The following is a 21,149-nucleotide window of genomic DNA, read 5'->3' as shown; positions in this document are numbered from 1 at the left end:
GTATATAGCGTCAGACGGATTTATTATTTTAAGGCGTTGTGTTTTCTTTCAAATAAAATATCTTATTACAGCGGTAAATTGAATGTTGAAAATGCAAATAACACTAGCATAAACCTAAGAACTGTATTTAATAATACCGCACCAAATCATGTTTGGGGTTAAAAAAAATATATCCGGAGCAGCATATCGGACCAATAAGAAGTTATGGGAGATGATCGCATGATATGGGGCCATTTAGAATTCTTGCCACGTAGAGAAATAATTGTCAAAGATTTAGCAATAGCATGATAAAAGAAAATTCATTTACGGTTTTGTCTTAACGTAAGTATTATCAGGTCTGTGAAATTTTCTTTAACGATCTATGAACAGCAACAGAGCGCGAACTTTAGCGGATCTCATGTGTTATCTTTGCCCGGCTCTATAAAGGTGGCATATAATGCATATTATTTTTGACGATTGCTGTAAGGACACCGGATTCAATCGTCTTAAATGGAATTGCATTCTATGTCCTATTTTGTGAACTTCAAATACTGTATTTTAAAAAAAAAACAATAACATGATGGTGGTGTATTGCAGAGACAGCGTTCCTTGTTTGATGACCGTTTTTAGGCAAATTCATCATTTGAAGTACGACATGTTGAAGATTCATTCCGAAAACTACACAACGGGAAAGCGCATCGATACATGGCGAACATTAATACAAATGCACAGAACCTCGGTTTTGACACACTTTAGAAGACGCATTGTTTGCCTGCTTATTCTTCCTGGATGATTAAGCATTAGATAACTTCAGAAAGGTATTTCCGATAGCACTTGCAAATTATTTCATACATATCTCTCAGTTAAATACTAGTTTCTTCTGAAATTAGATTTTATGTTTAATACCACCAGTTCTTATCAAAGAATTGCCGATACGCATTCGTCAATTTAGTAAACAAACACACACGAATCGGAGTACAGTAAGCATAACTCTTATGGAGTGATTGGATGAAGATCATTTTGTCTGATATTCTGCTAAACGTAGCGTTTTTCTGGGTAATATTTTTCCCTTAATAATTTCAAATTTACCATTCAACTATATGTGCACAGACGGACAAACTATGCATCGGGGATTTTAGGTCTCGGTTATGTTTTACTGTACAATGGATGTACAATTGCGGATTAAAATTGACTTCAGTTAGTGACCTAAACTTAAAAATACACAGATTGAACAAAATGATGTTTTCAAGGAAATATTTCCTTAGATTTATAAGGATTGACAAACTATGACTCCAGGGAGTTTCAACTTTGCTTTTGAAATATATAGGACCGTAAATTAGTCCCTTTCTGATTTCAATTCACCTATAATGTCAAATAAATCGCGAAACACAGAACGATTAACCCGATGATGGCCTCCAAACGCTTTTAATGACAAATTTCCATAATCAAAATAATACTGGAAGCGGAAATGACGTAATATTAACAATGTTTATCAATTTTGTAGGTTTTGTGATACCAGGGGATTCTATTTTCAAGCGTGTTTTTTATTGTAAACACTATATGTTTTCTTAATGTGCTCCTTTATTTAGAGCTTAGAACTAGGTGAACAAAAATTCATTACGGTACGGTTTCCTAATTTATTTCTGATGTTACAATATTTTATCTTATCTTTTGTGAAAAAACACATTATTCACTGTTGATAAAAACTGTTTATCAATTTCAAAAGAAACCATTACATATTTTGAGAAGGTGTCAGTATTAATGTTTGTGTTAAATGCATTTCGATATGTAATATCTGTCACAATGATGTAGATATGAATAAAAGTATATATAATTGCCAAATCAACAGCTAATACATACCTTTTATGTCCACATGTCATTTAATTAATAAAATATGATTTTACTGAATATACCAAGTAAGGTATGGTTATAAATGTTATTTAAATAACACGTGACTTAATCAACTCTTCAATGTAAACATATTTTATGTTTTAGTTCCTATGACATATAGATGAAAATCTTTGTAATAACTTCTGGGCACGACGTCTTGTAAAAGCTTGCAACCAGTGTTTGATGTTAACATTGAAAAGTATTTGGCATTCACATCAAAGTTATCAATAAAAACCTTAAAATTGAAATGGTTTGAAATATATTTTTACTTAGTCACCAAACAGGGGACTCTGTATTACAAATTGGGCCTGATACATATAATTCATTCGAATTTGCTATAAAACGTTTATTCATTCAACACCAAAATCATTTTTGTATTCACTTATCGAGTTCAGAACAAAACCCCACAGACAACTAGGAGAGACAGGTTATTGGAATAGAATGACAGTCACCTAAAGGCAATGCCGAACATGTAAAAAATAAGGAGATGATTTACCTTTTTTTAGTTGAGCGTTATAACTTAGATAACGATATTAAGCAGTATATAAAACAATATTTTAATAGACACCCAAACATGTATTACCTTTGACAGCTGAGGCAAATGATTGAATTGAACTTTTTGAATATTAGCAAAATGGAGTCTGCCATAATTCTTAATTAATTTTGTTGAAAATATTAATATTCTAATTTTTGTATGACATATTGGATGTATTACCATCTCATTGTATTTAATAATTCGTACGCACATATTTAGACATAGTGATAACTATAACGCTATTTGAATAGAATGAAATGTGTGAAAGAAAAATTACAACAACAACACTCTATCATGCATTGGCGATTTTCATCGCAACTTCGTCAGCATGCAAATAAGTATATATTTGAGGGTAACATATATAAGTATCGGTATATATGTTATAAAATATGTTATTGAAAACTAGGCGGTGACAATGTTACTGCCTTTATATGACATTTTAAAGATTCAAATTAATAAAACCTTTCGAGATTCAGTAAAAAGGTAATGACATATAGTGAAAGAAAAGAAATAATGGTTTAAATTTGAAGTTGATACAATAGGATGTATTACAACTGCATAGATAAATGTATACATGAACACTCGTAGCTAAATGTTCTCACTGTCTAGGTCAGACTATTCGATCAGTGGTGCGCAGGGTAAAGTTGCATGCAGATTCACGAGAATCTCGTGCAGTACGAGATGTATGAATTAAATGCCTCGAGGATTGAAATATTTCAGATTGGCTTAAATCAAGATTGGAGTGTTATTGCGAATATTTAATACAAGGAGTTAAATGGTTTATTATTGAGAATATGTAGTTGGAATATTTCCTCATTCATCGGCGATTACCGAAGAATTTTAGTATAAGTATTGCAATATGCATTTTTACTATAATATTGTTAAACGGTACTTTCTGGTCTTGGAGCCTTTTAATTGTTTTTTCTTTATTAATAACCTTTGTTTACTAATGGCTTATTATTTAGAATACGTAGTTGGAATACTTCCGCATCATCGGAGAGTACCGAAGGATTCTACGTTGAGTATTGTAATATTCATTGTAACTTTTGTTAAACGGTACTATCTGATCAGGAGCCTTTGAATTTTACTTTCTTTATCAATTACCTTTTTCATATTGTGCATGAAATGAGTAATTATTCCATTTTAATCAACTGAAACGTTTATTTTCTAATATTTAAATTGTCCATTTAAAAGCATCCATTGTAAAATTAAAACACACGAAGACCATCTTGCGTCCATTTGTTAGAATATAAAAGTACACCCTCATAGCACGGTTTGCAAGTTGCTTAAATGCTTTCGTGTCTAATTATTACCATGTATGAAAAGTAAAGCACTATTACTTACTCAGAAAGAGTAGGTTAAAATTGAATGTTCGATCTGAAACGCAACAGGAATTCAAATGTTTTAATCTACTCTACTCGTGTAAACGAAACTTGAATAATTTGCAAAGATATGAAGCAAGAGGTTTTAGGACTTTTGTCCTATAAGATATGGATGATCTAGGTTATAGATTGCAATTCCACTTAAAATAAATTGATAAAAAATGGCTTGGTATAATACACTATAAATTGGTTAATCCGGGTCAATGATCGGAATTTCACAATCTAAGATTAATTAAAAATTGCCTTATATAATACATTAGAAATTCGTTGATCTGGGTCATAGATTTAAATTCCACTTTAAATTTATAAAAAAATGTCATATATCATAGACTACAAATTGGTTGATCATGGTCATAGATCGTTATTCCACCATCCAAAATTGATGAAAAATGGTCATATATAATACACTACAAATTGGTTGAGCTGGATTATAGATTGCAATTCCACTATCTAAAGTTGATAAACGATTGGCCATATATAATACACTACAAATTCGTTGATCTGGGTCATAGATTGCAATCCACTATCTAAAATTGATTAAAAAAATGGTCATATTTAATACACTACAAATTGGTTGATCTGGATTAAAGATTGCAATTCCACCATCTTAAATAGATAAAACATTGGTCATATATAATATACTACAAATGTGTTGATCTGGATTTAAGATTGCAATTCCACCATCTTTAATAGATAAAACATTGGTCATATATAATATACTACAAATGTGTTGATCTGGGTCGTAGATCGTAATTCCATTATCTAAAATTGTTAAATAAATTGTCATATACAGTAACCTAGAAAATGATTGATCAGGATTGTATATGCTCACGAGGAGCTACGAGCCAAACGACGAATTCTAAAGGTGGTAAATCTACTACAAACATATGAGCATTTATATTTGCGTTACTTATTCATCTTTGAAACTTCTGCGTTTTGAACAAAAAATGAATATGAATCTTAAAAATCATTTTGGACAATAGTTTAATTTAATATTTATTTATTCATTTGGCGTTTAAATTTCTTCTAAAAAATGATAATTTGATTCATTGATCATATATATTGCTTACACAACGTTTGTCATATAAGCAAGATTAGAAGACCTATTGAAGACATACCTTAATTAAGCATCGCTTTGAACTTGACCAGCAAAAGGATTATTACAACCGAAAATAATAATTAAATTAAATTGCTTTAAAAATTAATAAAGAAAGATAACATTTGGAAAACTGTATCTGAGGATATGTTACATTGGCCAGAAAAATGGATATAATAACATCCATCTAAAATATAATTTAGTTTGAGGAAAGTATCAAATAATGTCATACATATTGATGTTACACATAGCAAACAAATATCGATCTTTCTTCCCAAAAAACAACGGTCTACTTTATACATGGCAAAACAATAGTTCTTATTGCAATTTTAACATTAACTATCAAAATAAAACATGAGCAACCACATTCAACATATTATTGTAAGTTTTGATATTTCTAAAAATAATTGAATAACCTAAATTACATTTTCTATTTAATAATATCAACAGTTGTTAATATCCAAAACACGTGTGTTTAAATTACTTTCAGATAGACACAGTCGATTGGCCTCTCCAACTGGTGAATTGCTCTTTTGACTGCAGTTTACTGTTTATTTTCTGTAGTTCCCATGTTATACTACCATTACTGCTATGTTGTCATATTTTATTTCAGCCTCGACAAGAGCTGTATCACTACTTCTATGATACTTATCGTAGTTGAACATCATGTTTAATAACAATTAAAGACCAAATAAATAAATAATAATAGTTTGTGCTTTAATAATCCTGGAATGATACAATGAATGTATACTGTGTTGAATGAAATTCTTGTCATTCGACTTAAAATTCAGAACAAAAGCCCTAATAATTCACATACCACAACCACAGGTCTCAACAGGCAGCAAAACATACATGACAACAACATGACATTCGTGGAATTGAATATCTTGAGTAGTATACACTCAGGTATACACCATGATATGAAGGAAGGCATAGATTTAATTTAACTGCACACATGTAAAATCCACTGTGATTAAATTGGAGGATAAATCGTTGCCATTGTAAATGAACCGAGAACCGGTTGCTAAACCAATATAAATATGTGCAAAGTTTCAAATCAAGTAATATTTAAAACAGTTCTCTGAAATTGAATTTACCTTTTGACGGAACATGCAGTAAACTTTGATACAATTTTCATCCTGTCCATCATGTTGGAACGATCAAACTCTACTGTTAAATCATGTGTGTAAGGACATCAGTAGATTCATGGAATCATAATTAAAGACAACTACAAAGGTTATTTTAAGGCTGGTTGCACTTGCGAAGGAAACGGTTGGGTAGTAAAAATATTAATAAATCTTGAGCAATCAACAAACATGTTTCCTAACTTTGACCAACAAAAAAATTAAAAAGCACAAAATTGTATAAACTGAATAAGTATTTGCTGGCTATCTTTTGGCGAGAAAAAGCAATTAGAGTCGACAGTAATGATTATAGGATACCAATCAACAAATCTTTTGTCCGACTTAAACCAAACAAAAAACTTAACCAGTTTCATATAATTGCTAGCTGCTGTTATATAGGCATTCACAAGAATCTATAAATGAGTTCGCTGTTTTTCGTTCATCAATGGGGGTCAATTGTATAACACCGGAGTTCTTATCCGCAAATTGTCTTTTGGTTAGTTTGCACATGCAAGCAATTTAGTTGACCAATAATCATTATTGGATAATTATTGACCAATAAATATACATAAGGACTAATTTAATCAAACGATAAAATTTACCGGTTGTTCGCAGTTGGCTGCAATATTTAGAAAATAGTGACTTCGGATACCTTAAACGTCAGAAGTCAGCAACATCGTAAATTATTGTATTCAGGCACCAAGAAATTATTGTCTGACACAAAGTTTCACTAAATGAACAATCTGAAAGTTTATTTATTTCATCTTCCTTATAATCAGTTCCCGAAAATTGACCCCACTATTCTGCATTAAGGCGGTACCAGAGAAGATCGCATGATATGGGTTTATTAAGAATTCTTGTCATGTCGAGAAATATTTGTCAAGCATAGAATAATTGCATGATCAAAGAAACTTCATTTTCGATTTGGTCTAAACCCAAGTATTATCGGGTCTGCAAAATCGTCCAATGGCGCTCTGTGATCAGAAACAGCGCGCAGGGTTTAGCGGAGTAAATATCTGAAATTTTGTGTCCGGCTTTATAGAAGGAATACCACGCATAGTGTTTGTAAAATGCCGTTGATACAGCCACCAGATACGTAGGCACAACCGGCTTATACTTAAACTAAAATGCTTATCTATCTTGATTTTTGAGGACTAGGTGTAAGATCAAAGACTAGATAGAGCGATAAAGGGATTGATCTCGAAAAAGCAAGTGGTGGTGTATTTTAAAGATAATGCGCGTTGTTTAATTACCTTTCTTAGTGATAAGCTCATTTTGAGAACAACATGACTGTGATTTTCCCAAAAAAATGTTCAAAGGGAACATGTATTGTTTATAAGCGAACATAAAACAATTGCACAGGAAAACGGGTATTGACATTTGTAGATTTCTGGTAAAAGCAGTGTTCGCCGACAAGTTATAACTGGATTGTTAATCATCAGAGAATGCTAGAAAGGTATTTCGTATAGCACTGGTAAAAAAAATCATAAATATGATAACGGAATAGTTTGTTTGTGCTTTTCAGAATTCTTTTGAGGATTATTATACAAATTCTTACAATTAATTTCAGTAGAATGCGAGCACGTTTTATAAACACCAACAAACAGGAATATAAGAATATTGCAGTAAACACAACCTAACTGATGTTATGATCAAATAAAAATGTAATTCCATGCTTTGTCTTATATTCTGCAACACGCAGCCTTCATTTCCTTCGAGCAAGATTAAAGTCAGTCAATCCGATGTCGCGATTAAGAAATAATGAACTGAATAAAACAATAGATTGGTTACAGAAAAACACAATACCAAAATAGTATGTGATTACCGTTAAAGAATATTCAGTGAAACACGAGTTCACTGGAACACGAGTCTAATTGGGGCTTTAACTTGTTTGTATGGACATATTTAAACACTTGTTCAAATATGTATTAACAGAGTATTTACAGTATGAGTTTAATTCCATCAAAGAATAACGGAAGACAATTACAAACTATCGATAAATATCCATGTACCTACTTGGAACGGTCTTTGTCCACCAGTCATTAACTTAATAAAAAATATGGCCGTCCTGCAGTTATATGGTATTTTATGGTAATAAATTAAAACGTAACTAATCCAATCCGCGGTTCGCGTTCTGATGTATACATTAATTATTTCTTTATTTTGATAAATCAATTTAACCCCAAATTTAAGAAAAAAATAAACAAATAAATTCAAACATTCCTCGTCTCCATATTGTTGCTTGCTATTATATCATTCTTTAAACTATTATTATCCAATACCATTCCAATAGTTTCCATAAATATAACACTCCGTGCAGTAAACCGGAATTAAACTGATATAAATGGCTTTTAGTTATTCTTTATACCATTTTAGAGAATATTACATGTGTCTTAAATAAGAACCTGCTGAATATTACTGTTTAAGTCTGAGAAGATTAATTCTCAATAAGTGCTATCCAAATGGAAATAGTTTTTCTGACTTGATATTTTGATATTCTTCTCTTAAATATAAACTTACAGAACGTATACAACTATCAGCAATAAATGAAAGATAAAAACAATGCATAGTTTTAGAGGATATTATCACTAAATATTGACGATCAGTTGCAAGGCTTGCTATGTCAACTTGCGCTTGAACGTTATATTTGAGTTTTTGTTGTTGTAGTTTTGCCATCTATCAGTCTGTTGTCCTTAATAGGATTGCAACAGACACATACTATCGTCATTACATGCAACAGTGCAACGGCTTTGGAAACATTGTAACATACCTTTAAACCGTCTTCTGTGACGGGCCAGAAACCAACAAACGCCGGCTTAGATGGATGGACCTCAACCTACTAGACGGATTTTTACAAAGCATGCAATGAGACAAAGAAGCACTTTGTGATTTGCCATGGCAATTTCCGGATTGAAAATCACTAATAATCATAAGTTAAATAGACGACTTACAGCCTTCACTGGAACGATTTCTTTTTCTGTGAACCTGTTTCGGCCGTAATATTGTAAAGACATTCTTGTTGTCAATTATCTTATGCTATGCACTGCCAATGAGATTAACAAGGCAGTGGAAGTACAAAATAAAACCAATATATTTACGATTAATTCAATACCCATCTGTATAAAAATTCTTGTTTTTCTTGAAGTCGTCTCAACCATACCACGATTTTGTGACGCTTTTCTTCTAAATCATTGACACCAATTCTCACCGTGTCAGAAAATTAAAACACAATTTCGTCCTCATATGGAGTATATTAAATGCAGTGGAATTTGATTTGTCACAGCTATGGTCGACAATCCTCTTATTCGAAAGTATTAATTTCATGGTATAATTTCTGTGAAAATTTTATTTCTTGATTGTTCGAGTGATGATTAGATGAATGATTGATCAAATTATGTATATGATTATATTTGATATATATTTTGATAATAGATTGATCGATTGAATAATCTGCCGATGTTTTAACGAATTGAATGCGGTCGATTGATTGATAGAGTGAATGTAACGAGTAATCGATCGGCAATCGATTAACAATTGTATCAACTCCAAGACCGATTTCCTGACAAAACTGAATGATTTATTCCTGATCATAATCAATCTGACAGTATCAGATATATAGTTGAACATGATTAATAATGATACAAACAATTTCCTTTTATGTATAATGGTTTATTTCTTCATAATTTTATTAGACAGAATTTACTTCTTTAATTGGTTTGCTTTAAATGTCAATACGAAGAGATCATATTTAAAAACCACCTTAAATCGGCCAGAATAATGGAAATCATTAGTATCCTTCTATAAAGAAAACCTCTGAAATAGCCATAGAAGCATCTTAAATGAATTTATGACGATGCTACAAATTACAAACGAATCTCAACTTTGTATCATGATATTGCGGCCAACATTTACCTCGACGATAAAAACTTATATAATTTGCATTTTTGTTCTCACGTCTTTGTTTTGCGAAGTCAATTCCTTATATTATTCGCAATATTTTCCCTTGACTGCTTGTTACTAAGTTGATTAATTACCCTAAATGTTTAAGACAGGCTTAGTTTTAATTCACATTGTCGTAAATATGACTTGGATCGAAAGTATGGTTGAGTATGGAAATTATTCAACATTAATGTATTACGGTATAGCCATGTTTTGTTTTTAAATAATATAAATTTCAATCTCTATCGAACTATCCAAGGATTAGCCCAATGACAATAGAAAAGCGTGTTTTATTTATGCTCAGATCGAGATTGAGGCCTCTTCAGTGGATTATGATAGTAACTGTGGTCTGATTTACTAGCGCACCAGTCAAGTCCCATAGTTTCAGATTGAGAAGATTGGCTCCTTCAGTGGATTATCATAGTAACTGTGGTCTGATTTACTAGCGCACCAATCAAGTCCCATAGTTTCAGATTGAGAAGATTGGCTCCTTCAGTGGATTATGATAGTAACTGTGGTCTGATTTACTAGCGTACCAATCAAGTACCATAGTTTCAGATTGAGAAGATTGGCTCCTTCAGTGAATTATGATGATAACTGTGGATTGGTTTACTGGCTCATCGATAAAGTCCCATAGTTTCAGATTGAGGAGATTGGCTCCTTCAGTGGATTATGATGATAACGTTGGATTGGTTTACTGGCGCAACAATCAAGTCCCATAGTTTCAGATTGAGGAGATTGGATCCTTCAGTGAATTATGATGATAACTGTGGATTGGTTTACTGGCTCATCGATAAAGTCCCATAGTTTCAGATTGAGGAGATTGGCTCCTTCAGTGGATTATGATGATAACTGTGGATTGGTTTACTGGCTCATCGATAAAGTCCCATAGTTTCAGATTGAGGAGATGATAACTGTGGATTGGTTTACTGGCGCACCAATCAAGGTGTACCATACGCCCAGATGACTTTAATTTCTTATATTATACCTTACATAAATGTGTCCTTTTTTGTATATATAAAGGCGCTCGGTCAGTTTAATACTTTATATTGATAAAAATCCAGTTTTATGACGTCGCCGGTCCATATCATATTTTTGGCCGGTCCGGACATCGCCAAAAATCTAATATGGACCGCTGACGTTAAACAACTGGTAAGTGCGGCATTTTTTTCACAACGGCGAAAATTTGACGCAAGTAAAGATTGTTAGCTTTGTACAATGAAACACATCTTAAGAGCTTTAAAAATATTGAAAGGTAATAGAAAATGTTCGGTATAATATAAGAAATATTTACACACCACTTCGGGCCATATGTCATTAAAAGGACCGTCAAGTCAGTCCCCGAAGGTGAATATACACTTTCGGTGGCTGACTGGCCGGTTCTTATAATGTCATATGACCCTCAGTGATGTGTAATATTTCTTAACTATTCTATGTAATCCTGCGGTAACTATCTTCGATACATTTGTAAAAGATATGTAATCTCGCTACAGCATATTAAACATTCTTACATGTAGACCAATTTTTTCTCTTGTGATTTAATGCGTTCGATGTTTGATCAAACAACAAAACGGTGTACCTTTACATTTCGCAATTCATGAAATATGGCTTAATATTAAATTGTCTGGAAATAGCTTTGGGTTATTAACTAGTCGAAGTCATTTAACTTATATGTCTCTGATTCCTGTCATTTTGCCATTCATATCACATTTCCACGGGTTATAATCAATATTGTTTTGAAACTTTTCCTTTAAAATGATTTTTCTGCGTATGGCACATGCTGTAAACATTCTATCAAATGTGTATATGCTATAACCAACAGGTTGGATCAAAGCAAGTACAGGAATAAAATCACAAAGAATTTAGGTAGATTTTGCTTTTTCAGTGTTGATTCATTTTAGATCTAAATATATAACATATAAATAATATTATATACAACCAATAATATATAAACAGTGTCATGTAAATCTGACACGTAGACACATGTACATTAACACGTAGACACACGCACATTAACACGTACTCAAGTCGCTCTTTAGCTTGCAAATTCCCAGTCCTGTTCAAAGTCATCAATTACGTCACATTAAAATGTTATTACATTGTTTACATATTTTGACGTTATTTCATGACTGAGATAGTGCCCACTGCCTTCGTAGTGTCATGTTGCAACTTATTAATTTGTTATGGAAAATACTGAGATCGAATTAGCTGCAGGACGCAAAAATCTTGATCTTTGTACAGTCACTCTTCTCATTCGACCGACATAAACGAAGACGATTAGTCACATGATTTTAATTTCAATATGTTTCCGTCATTCAAACCGTTGTTAAAACAAAAATTGCTCGCGAATGCATAACATCACAGATCTAATCAAGGCACAGCCAAATTAAACATTCCTGACGAATTTAAAGCATTTAACAGTTAGTATTCGGACTGCACGAATGCCCACAGCAGATTCACGCTTACAACTGTACCTCACGCTACGCGTGATTTATTGTTATTGCGCATTGGATCTCTACAATTATCCAACAAAATATTACACCGCAGCCAGAAGTATAGTTAATAAGACTTACTGTGTAATATCGCAAGTAAATATTGTAAAATGTAGGTGTAAAATGTCCGAAATATAAACAATATATAATTTGTAGTTGGCTTTAATTAAAGCATTTAACAATTACCTGAAAGCATTCCTCATTAATTTATCATTTAATCTAAAACCTCTTTGAACTTTCAGTGTTCTGTAAAGGATCTAATTTACATGTGCATCACATGTTTTTATTTGTTATAAATGGCAAATTACGCAGCCGACTTTAAATATTCAATTTCTCCATTTTTAGCAATCAGAATCATCAACGTCATTGGATAAAGCATCACTAATTTGAGATATTATTTTTTCTTTGAGGTAAACTCTCTCATTTGCGGTACTTTGAATGTCGGAAATCCAATTTCACTTGCATAAACATAACAATACTGTTCCACATTGTCGCATCAATTTTTTTTGTATGAACTAAAAATACACATCAATATCCGACGCAGCGAAACGATACCAATAAGGAAATCCGAGAGACGATTACATGGTATGGAGCCATGCATTCAGATTTCTTGTCACGTAGAAAAAATAACTGTCCAGAATTGTTCAATAGCATAATAAAAGAAACTTCATTTACGATTTTGTCTTAACCTAGGTCTGTGAAATCTTCCTATAGCGATTTATGAGTAGCAACAGAGCACGAGCTTTTGCGGATCCGTTTCTTGTCAGATGTTGTGAATAAAAGACACCGGATTGTATAACCAACTCCAACCAACTAAATTGAATAGCTTATTCTGTCATCCGTATTTCGTAAACTGCGATAAAAGACTGGATCGGGTAATTAATGGATTCATTTCGTGTATTGCCGAGACATCATTCTTTGTTTAATAACCATTTTGAGCAAATTGCTAGTTTAAAGTACGACGGATTCATTCAATAAACTGTTCAACGGGAAAACGCATCGATTCATTGCGAACATTCATATAACAACACAGAACCTGTGTATATACAGATTCTAGTAGACTAGTTATACCGGGATTGTTTAGCACCAGAGAACATAAGAAAGGTAATTCCGATAGCATTGGTAAAGTATTTCATACATATTTCTTATTGGGTAATTCGTTTCTTTTGATATTAATTTTGAGGCTATTGACAAGCGTTTGTAACTCTCAGAACATTGCAAACATAATCAATGCACACAAACATGAGAACACAGCTAACACAAGCTAATGGAGTTATTGTTTAAAAATCAAATATAAATGCAATTTCATAGCATTTTGTCTGATATTGTTTTACAGAAAGCGGTTATTTGGATCATCTCATCGAAACAGGATTTTAAAGTCAGCCAATCGGATAGCAATTGTGCGCCTGCCTTTTCAGATTTGAAAGGCATTAACTGAATAAAGCAATGGATCTACTTTACTACGACTGTCTTAAGATGGCACAATTATAGGTAATGGCTTCGGAGTGATGTATTAAAACACAATGGGTGTCATAATAATACAGGCGGTCAAAAATTTCAATAAGTGACTTTGCCTTGGAAATATAAAGAGGAAAAAAATGTTTCAGCAAAATATTGCCGTTGATTTATACAGAAGGACAAGTGGTGATATCATTCAGTTTAAACCTTGACTTAGAAATATACAGGAGGAAAAATGATGGCCTCTGTGATTTTCAATTTACCTAAAATGCCCAACAAATCGCGAAACACAGAACGATTAACCCGAGGATGGCCCCCAAACAAGTCAATGACAGATTTCCAGATTCAAAATAATATTGGAAGCGGAAATGACGTCATGTTAACAATGTTCGTCATTTTTGTAGGATTTATGATAGTCGGTGTTGCTATTTACAAACGATGTGTTTGTTATTGTAAAGACTAAAAGTGTTATCACTGTGTTCCTTGATTCCCTTGTTTTTAGTAATGAACTGGATATACATATAATCACCACGTTACGGTTTCAACAATGTGCGTTTTGAGCTTTATGAAATTTCAATATGCCGTTTTTCTTGTATCTCATTGATTAAAACTACTTTGCCAATTTCAAAAGAGACCAAAACATAGTTTTCGACTTTGTTAGTATTAACTTGTGTTTACGTGTATTTTGATATATATTTATCACAATGTCGTAGATAAATATTAGATTGGTGGTTACAACATTCATGCAACACTTGATACCTTATCAAAATACATTAAGTTTTGAACGTTATCATGAACGTTTAAAGAAATGCTGTTTCTTTCATTATTGAAACACATATTCAACGAGATCAATTTATATCCCATGTTATTAACATTTTACAGTGAATTGGTTTGACGTTTTGGGGAATTTCTCGTTAATGCACGGATATATAACCAAATGAATGTCACAACAAAGTCTTTATAATTAGTCACATAAAAGGTGTTTGCATGGCCTTACTAAAATAGTCAATGGAAACGGAGTTAATGTTGAAAACATGTGGAAAAAAATAGATAGACGAGCGTATTTTGAAACTGTGTGAATTTAAAAAAAAAGTTTAAAAGTTAAAATTGAAGACAAAAGTGCATTTTTTTCAAAGCAGAGCCAATTGAAAATATGACGAAAGAGGTTGGCGAACTTTTGGCGCAACTTGTGCGCCGCTCTCCCAAGATGCAAGACCATACAGGAAAAACAAAGCATGGTCATGGGTGTTCCCCTTTGATATTTGTGCTAATTTAAATGTCTTAAATAGTCCATTCTGGTGTCTTTAGGGTTTTGATTAATGTTTTTGACCACATTGACATGAAAAGTTTACTTAGACAAATTTATTCCGGCCCAAAGTATGGGATCAGCAGAAGAATAACGGAACACAATTATGAGCGTGATCTTTGTCATAGCTAGTAATGTGCCTTCAACTATCTAACTATATCAAACAACTACTCGCGAATTGAATGCAGATTTACGCAAACAACTGTTGATTATACAGACTTCGTATAAGTCTGAATGTCTATGAATACTCTTGTCGCTCTTGTCTACTCGGCGACAAGAATTACACCGCCAACAAAAGTGTGGGGTATGATTTAGTGATATCGCTAGTAAGTATTGTAAATTGAATGTCTCTGAAGTTAAACATTGTAAAATCATTAGGCTTTCAATACGGCATTTAATAATATCCTTAAATAATTCAACTCTTCCTTTTCTTTGATTTTAAAACCTCTATGAACTATCCTTTTCCTCAAAGTCTCTGATTTACATGCATATCCATGTGTTGATGATAATATCAAATTACACAATTTTGTGTCAAGTACGTTGTTTTATCCAGTTTAAATAATTGTGTTTCTCCTTTTGACTCAAGCATGCAGTCAATTTCGATGATCTAATTTTGTAATTTCTCCATTAAGTAACAAATCTCAAGTTCACGTATTACAATTTTATTAGCCAAAATAACCAAAAACACAAGATATGGAGTCAGTAGCACAGACGTGATAGGTACATAGCGTCAGTCGGATTTATTTATTTAACGTATTGTGTTTTCTTTCAAATAAACACTCTTATTAAAGTGGTACATTAAATGTCGGAAATGCAAATAACACTAGCATAAACCTAAGAGTTAAATTTAACAATGCCGCCCCAAATTATGTTTGGTTTAAGAAAAACTATCAATATCCGCCGCAGTATATCGGTACCAATAAGAAGTTCCGGGAGACGATCGCATGATATGGGGATATTATAAATTATTGTCACGTAGGGATATAATTGTCAAAGATTGAGCAATAGCATGATAAAAGAATATTAATTTACGTACATTTTTATGTAAAATAACAAGATGGTGGTGTATTTGCAAAGACAATGTACCTGGTATGGAGACCGTTTTGGGCAAATTGCTCATTTAAAGTACGACATGTTTGAGATTCATTCCTGAAATTGTACAAAGGAAAAACGAATCAATTCATGGCGAACATTATTACAACTGCACAAAACCTGGGTTTTGACAGATTCTAGAAGACGCTTTGTTTTCCTACTAGTTCTTTCTTGATATTTAATAATCAGATCATGTTAGAAAGGCATTTCGATAGCATTGGTATTTTTTATACAAATCTTTAATGGAGTAATCATTTTTTTCTGATATCAGTTTTAAGGTCTAATATTAGCTGTTTATTCAAAGGATTGCTCATACACATTCGCGTATATAGTAAACAAATGCACAAACATCGGAGTAGAGTAATCATGACTTTATGGAGTGATTTGATGAATATCACATTGTCTGATATTCTGTTAAACGCAGCGTTGAACTGGTCATATATTACCCATAATAATTTCAAATTACACATTATACTATATGTACACAGATGGACAAACTATGGCCACGGGGATTTTCAGGTCACGGCTATGTTTTACTCTACAATGGATATACATATGCGGACAGAAATTTACTTCATTGAGTCACTTTAACTTCGAAATACACAGATTGAAAAAAATGATGTTTTCAACGAAATTCTTTCTTATATTTATAAGGATTTTAAAACGGTGGCACCATTGAGTTTCAACTTTGCCTTTGAAAAAAACAGGACGATAAATAATTGCCTGTGTGATATTTAATTTACCTAGAATGCCAAATTAAACACAAAACTCAGATAGATAAACCAGAGGATGTCCTTCAAACACATCATTGGCAGATTTTAAGATTCAAAGTAATATTGAAAGCGGAAATGAGGTCATACTAACAATGTTTATCATTTTTGTGGGATTTGTTGTACTCGGTGTATCAGCAGTAGCAACTCAAGACGTGTACGCGTATCAAGGAGCCTAAAAAATTGCTATTTACAAACGGTGTATTTGATATTGTCGAGACTTAAAGTGTTTTTAATGTGTTAGAACAGAATGAACAAACAATCGTCACGGTACGGTTTAAAATTTGACTGTGTTCCATACTGATGTTACGACATTATAACTGAGTATATTTTGAAAAATGACATTATAATTTACTTTTGCCCTATTGATGAAAATTGTTTTACCATTTTCAAAAAAATATATTTTTGCGACGGTGTGAGTATTTCATTATATGTTTAATGCATTTCGATATCTAACATTTATCACAATGATGTAGATATGAATCAAGATCGTATATCTTATAATACTCATACAAGACGTGATGCTTTATTAAAAATGCATTTTTTTATTTATGTTACAGTATGACATGCGTGTCGAATGAACAATTTCCTTTGAATGAACAAAATATCCCTTCTCTATAAACACAGATTTATAAAGGTATTTTTGTTCTCATGTTGCCAACGTATGACTGTGAATTCGGTTAACTTAATGAATTTTGGGGATTCCTCGTAAATATACGGATGTATTTATTTGGCATGGTGTGATCTGTTCTCAATGATTCAATTGAGCATAATCAGACAATCGCAGAAAAATGTAAACTAAACATAGCACATCGCGATATTTACACGGACTAAGTTGGCAAAATAAATACTATAATCGCAAATATATGCAGATAATAAATACTGGAACAATTCATCGGCAAACGTGGGCCCCTTCTGTTTATTAGAAATTTACAATAACGTTTGTTGGTAGACAACTGACGAGAGGTGTTGTGACGTCAGCTGATACATGATTAAAAATACTTTTAAAATCAAAAACATGCTATCTTAACATTTTGTTTTGTTTGGATTTGCATCGCATGATTAAATTGTAATTGAAAAACGGTAAAGATGTAGCTAACTAGATTTCTCAAATGGCTAAAACACCAATTCTGTTAATTCGTTGCAGACAATGCATTATGGCTCAATACCACAGAAATCTACCCCCCCCCCCCCCGACGGACGTTAATACAGTAAAAAGATAATATTTCATTAAAGTTGAATGAAAGATGAGAAACGGATGGTCTTTTTGCATAGAGCTTTACATAACTGGACACTGTATTGCAAAATAAATGATAGTTTTCAGTGTAAAAATTGGAAAAATCATTGCCTGTGGAACTATGTAAATTGGTTGTTTGTAGCATCATTCCGTCTTGACCTAAGGCTAAGGGTAATGTATTAATACTCAATTTTGTAAGACACCGCATTGGTCAACTCTATGTTTTCTTGTAATTAAATTTTGTGTCTTGGATTGTTCTACAGCAGCCAGTTACATGTCTTTCAATTGGGACTGTTTTAAAGTGAAAAGCCAGGTTAGTGTCTTTATGAAACATATATATATTTGTTTTGGTTCGGAATAAAACATATTTACGATTATTACTATATATGGTGGTCATGGTCAAGGTCGTGGTCAAGGTCGTTCCGACTATTGCTATATATGGTAATGGTCAGTGAGCTTACATAAGTAAACGGCCAGTATAAAAGCCGTGTATACACGTGCATTCGTCATTCGAGTTTATACCGGGCAGTAGACAAGAGAAAACTGGTAGTTTTTACCACCCACCAACCCTTTAAAATTTTGAATGGATGTATATGAGTCATCTAATGTGTAGATATTGATGAACTTTGAACACATTCATAACGTTTTATATTTTTCAGATACACGATTGTGTGTCGTTCTGAATGTTGGGAGAGGATGACAATCTTGTACAGAGTGAACGAGACGGATTCATTAACTTTTACAGCAGTCGCTTTGTGCAAAGTGATCTTTTTATTTTCCTGATGCTATGTTTATGTACATGGACACATATTGCCACACGAAGTGGTCATGAAACCATTGAGAGATTGATGTTTATTATTTGTATTGTGTGTTAATAAATATACTTGCCCGGTAAAGACTACTCCTATACAGTCGTTGTTTTATGTTTTATAAGGTTAACACATAAATAACTTATGTTTGGCTGAATATAATAAAAGAAAACATAAACTAAAAATAACTGTGGTCTTAGGTCATATTTCCTTGTTAAAAGTAGCATTAGTTAAAACGGTGATTTTGATAACAATGCGAATGTGTCTAGTTCAACCCTTTACTGGATAAGGAAAACAAAAAATCCCAGAGTCTTTGCGGAAATCATTTTGTCCAAGGGCACGTTATGTGTTTTTTCCAACAATTTGATTGGCTGACGAGCTGATTTGAGGTTCCAGTTGGACCTTGTATTCTACTTTTTATTGTGTCGCCTGACTAGGCGACATATAGGGGTTACTTTTGTCGGCGGCGGCGGAAACTTCATAGCTAGATAGATCTCATTGAGGGCAGGTGCAGTGCACAAGAACCGTAACTCTTGCTTCCATAGTGTTAGAGTCATTATCCTTTGTTGGCGTCCTCGTCCCGTTTTCACTTGTCCGGGGCATATATCGTAAACTATTTGTGGTACAAACTTGAAATTTCATATGTAGATATATCTCATTGAGGGCAAGTGCAGTGCACAAGAACCGTAACTCTTGCAACTATATGTTTAGAGTTATTGCCCTTTGTTAATTTTCAAGCTTAAATTTTGTCAGGGGCATATATCGTAAACTTTAAGAGGTATCAACCTGAAACTTAATAGCTAGATAGATCTCATTGAAGGCAAGTGCAGTGCACAAGAACCGTAACTCTTGCTTCCATATATTTAGAGTTATTGCCCTTTGTTAATTTTGTTGTTAATTTTTGTCCGGCTTAACGTTGTTACCTTCAGTTCAAATGTCACCTACACTTAGTTAATCTAACAGCTATAATGTCGACAGTAAATAATTCGTCAGGCGACACATCCGACTCGCGGAGTCTTCAGTCCGACAGATGTTTGACTAGCCTGTATTATTGTTCAAACTTATGAAAAGGCATGATAATGTTCTAATTCTATGTTCTTTCATATCTCAACATAAACAAATCGTATTGTTCTTACTCTCGCTCCTAAATAACATGTACTAAGACGATTGAGTTTATTTAGTTAGTATCGTATGTTTTACGAAAAAAATGTGTATTTCTTATAGATGCCAAATCAACAACTAGTGCATACCATTTCTGTCCACAGGCCATTTAATTAATAAAATATGAACAATTGAATATGGTTATAAATGTTATTGAAATAACTAAATAGAAATTGTGATCAACGTTTTAATGTATACATTTTGTTTTCATTCCTATGGTTAAATTAAATTTCCTGAAAGATTTAGTTCTTTTAAAGCAATGATATTTAAAACGCCTCGTGTCCATGACGTGGCTGACTCCGGAAAAGTTCTTTGAACTATCAAAGTAGAACGTGCTTCAGAGATTTAATAGATCAAAGTAGACAAAGATTTACATCAAAGGTAGCTGAAACCCATTAACAATCCGATTGTTTCCATAAATAGAACACTTAAAGCAATAATCTACTAATTGCTCTCAGTGTTCCCATTAAATCAGGAAATAACAGGTGTCTTAAATTTGAACCTGCTGAATATTGAAATGGAATTACATGCTATTAATCACAAAGAATAACAAAGCTACGAGAGAATGAGGTTTATTATCTTAATTGTTCTTTTGTCAACATAATTCTAAATTTAGACAGTCATGATATATTAAGCGTAAATAAAAGCACCGCGCCTCTACCTATATTTTATTGAAATTTTGTGATTAAAGATAAGTTGTTATATATATTTATATAGAGAAAATAAAGAGAGAGGAGAAAGAGAATGGAGAGAAAGGTGGAGAGAGGAGGGGAAAAAGTCTTGGAGATGAAGGGGAGGGAAATAGGAGAGAAAGGGGAAGAAACAGAGGAGAGAAAAAGGGGAGAAAGAAAGATGGGGAAAAGAGAAGGGGAAGAAAGA

The sequence above is a fragment of the Mya arenaria genome, chromosome 2 (assembly GCF_026914265.1).
Source record: "Mya arenaria isolate MELC-2E11 chromosome 2, ASM2691426v1".
In the NCBI taxonomy this organism is placed as follows: domain Eukaryota; kingdom Metazoa; phylum Mollusca; class Bivalvia; order Myida; family Myidae; genus Mya; species Mya arenaria.
The sequence above is the reverse complement of the archived record's forward strand: the minus strand, read 5'-3'. Positions refer to the sequence as shown.